The sequence below is a fragment of the Chrysochloris asiatica genome, unplaced genomic scaffold (assembly GCF_000296735.1).
Source record: "Chrysochloris asiatica unplaced genomic scaffold, ChrAsi1.0 scaffold00101, whole genome shotgun sequence".
In the NCBI taxonomy this organism is placed as follows: Eukaryota; Metazoa; Chordata; class Mammalia; order Afrosoricida; family Chrysochloridae; genus Chrysochloris; species Chrysochloris asiatica.
Window position 1 is genome coordinate 9276800 of NW_006408619.1, and position 3226 is coordinate 9280025.

Genomic DNA, 3226 nt, shown 5'->3' on the forward strand with positions numbered 1-3226 from the left:
ATCTTCATCAGTAAATATTTTAAGTCTTCTTCACATTCATCAAGCAAGGTTGTATCATCTGCATGTCGCAGGTTGTTAATGAATCTTCCTCCAATCCTGATGCCATGTTTTTCTTCATATAACCCAGCTTCTTGGATGATTTGCTCAGCATACAGGTTGAATAAGTACGGTTGAAGAATACAACCCTGTCACATACCTTTCTTAATTTTAAACCATTCAGTGTTCCCATGTTCTGTTTGGGCAACTACCTCTTGGTCCATGTATAGATTCCTCATGAGCATAATTAAGTGTTCAGGAATACTATCTCCTTCTAATTTTGAGATTCTCAGATATAAGCATGTTCTTTTTTTTTTTGGTAACTTTTTGTGAATTGAGTGAAAGTTTACAGATAAGATCATCACATTTACATTCAATAAATCATACACTTTGTGTCATCTCAATGATTATAATCTCCTACCTGCACCAGCAGTTATCCTGCTTCCTTCCTATGGTTCCTATTTGCATTTCCACACACCATCCCCCTTCCCATCCCTTCTCAACTTTGTCCTTAGGAAAATGGTGTCTTTTTGCTTTTGAATGATTGACCATTCCATGGGAGTTTACTTTGCTAGTGTTGCTGTCTTCCCCTGCTCCCCTTCCCCCCTGCCCCCCGGCTGGAAATTGGGCTATGAGGGTGAGTTCCTTTTCAGACATGAAGGGTATAGTCCAGGGCCGTAGACATGAAGGGTATAGTCCAGGGCCGTAGACATTAAGGGTGTAGTCCAGGGCCGTAGACATGAAGGGTATAGTCCAGGGCCGTAGACATTAAGGGTGTAGTCCAGGGCCGTAGACATGAAGGGTGGTCCAGGGCCATAGACTCAAGAGTTTTGGTCCACATTTTCTCCCACTCTATCTGGGACCCTTTAATGTGATCCCTTTCAGAGCAATTGGTAGTGGTAGCCAGGCACTGTCTAGTTCTTCTGGCCTCAGAGTCATGGAAATTGATGTTCACATTGTACTAACTGATTCCAAGCCTCTTCAGTTCTCATCACTCTTCTTTCTTCCTCATATGAAGACACTAATAAATAGGTGTACCTTCGATGGCCGCTCATGAGCTTTCAAGATCCCAGAAGCTACTCACCAAAGTAGAGTGTAGAGCATAGTCTTTGTGGACTATATTATACCAGTTGACCATGGAGTTCCCTGAGACTGGTCCTCAACCCCCAGGACCAGCAACTCATTGCTTTAAGATGTTTGATTGTTTACTGTATGCTCCACCACATTCATAATTGTGTTTGCAGAAAATGTAAATACTCACGCACAAATATCTTCTTTCAAACTCATATATTTGTGAGTTAAATAAATATTTATGTCCCATTCCTCCCATACCCATTCAGCCTATGCCTCAATCCATGTATCTATATAGCTAATGCTATTGTTCCAAGGTTGTGTGTATATTACTATTTACCTTTATCCCCTTTAGTCCATGCCTACTTCTCTGTGTCTTCACCTATTTCCATAATTCTTCTGCCACCTTCCATCTTCTTATATATTGCCCTCCCCGTCACCCGAGCTAATGTGTCTACCCTCTAGCTAGTGAATTCTTCTCTCCCTCCAACCCTTGGTAGCCATCAAAGAATGTTCCTTTTAGTATGAAAACCTTTAAGTTTTTACAATGATTGTCTCACATAATATTTGCCTTTTAGTGATTGGTTAATTTCACTCAACATAATTTCCTCCAGGTTCATCCATGTTATGAGGTGTTTTGCAGATTCATCATTATTCTTCCACATTGTACATAGTATTCCATTGTGTGTATGTACCAAAGTTTGCACAAACTGCCTTCTAAACACCGCTTTTGCTGTGTCCCAAAGGTTTTTGTATGTTGTATTTTCATTCTCATTTGAATCAAGAAATTCTTCTATTTCATTTTTTATTTGTTTTATTACCCAGTAGCTTTTCAGCAGGGTGTTATTCTGTTTCCATGTATTTGGTTGTGTTGCCCTGATCTTCCTGTTTTTGGTTTCCAATTTTATAGTATTGTGGTCTGAGAAGATGGTTTGTAGTATTTTTGATGTTTTAAAATTTATTGAGGCTTGCTTTGTGGCCTAACATATGGTCTATTCTGGAGAATGTCCCACATGCCCTGGAAAAGAATGTATATTGTGCTGTTGTTGAGTGGAGTGTTCTGTGTATGTCTAGGAGGTGAAATTGAATGGCTGTGTTTAGTTCCTCTGTTTCTTTGTTGATTTTCTTTCAAGTTGTTAAGTCCTTTTTCGAAAGTGGTGTATTAAACTCTACAACTATTATTGTAGACTTGTCTATTTCTGCAATTCTATTAAAGTGTAATTATTTTGAGGCTCTTTTATTGGGAGCATAGATATTTATTATGGTTATGTGCTCTTGTTCAGTTGACCCTTTCATCATGATTTAATGTCCTTCCCTGTCTTTTATGCTGGTTTTTGCCATACCGTCTGTTTCACCAGAAATTAGTATTGCCACTCCTGCTCGTTTGTGATTGCCACTAGCTTGATAGTACTTTACGCTGGGGCTCCAACCTCAGGCTGGGCAGAACTGGTGTGCGGGATGGGATCACCTGCCGCTGGCTGGGTGGCCACTGGGAGGAGGGTACAGGGGAAAGGGAGAAGAGCACGCATTTTTTGGGTCACCATCCACCTATGTATGCACTGTTGAAGTCCTGAGCAAATAAAGCCCGTGAGCTGGATCTTGCTCCAGTTGAAAAGCCATTTACAATAATTAAATGTGCTGGGTCAGTTGATAGTTTACCACTCCATAGATCTCCTTTTTCTTGGTTTTCTTCTTATTATTGGTAGTTGATCTACTTCTTTGTTCTTTCCTTTTTGAAACCCAAGATTCCAGTATTATCATCTGTATCTGTTTCACTTGGTTTCTCAGGTCTTTGTTACAGAACATCTGGGTAGCATGTCTGTCTAGTCCTCCATCTTGCTGATGATAGTCTCCAGATTGCTAAAAGTTGAGGGGTTTTTTCCCCCAGCTTTTTATTGTGAATTAAGTGAAAGATTACAGAACAAATCAGTTTTCCATTCAACAATTTATACTCGTGTTGTTTCATGCTGTTGATTGCAATTCCCACAATGTAATGTGACTCACCTACTTCCTCCCTGTATTTCCTGTTTCCATTCCTCCTCCTCCTGTCCTAATCCTTTCTGCCTTCTGAACTTTGTTCTTGGGCAAGTACTGCCCTTTTGAACTTGAATTATTAATT

General features: G+C 40.0%; 1 protein-coding gene across 1 annotated transcript in view; it reads left to right on the plus strand.

Moving 5' to 3' along the window:
* FANCI (Fanconi anemia, complementation group I) overlaps positions 1-3226 on the plus strand; it is a 112420-nt gene that overhangs the window by 38005 nt on the left and 71189 nt on the right. The gene's annotated exons all lie outside the window — the stretch shown is intronic.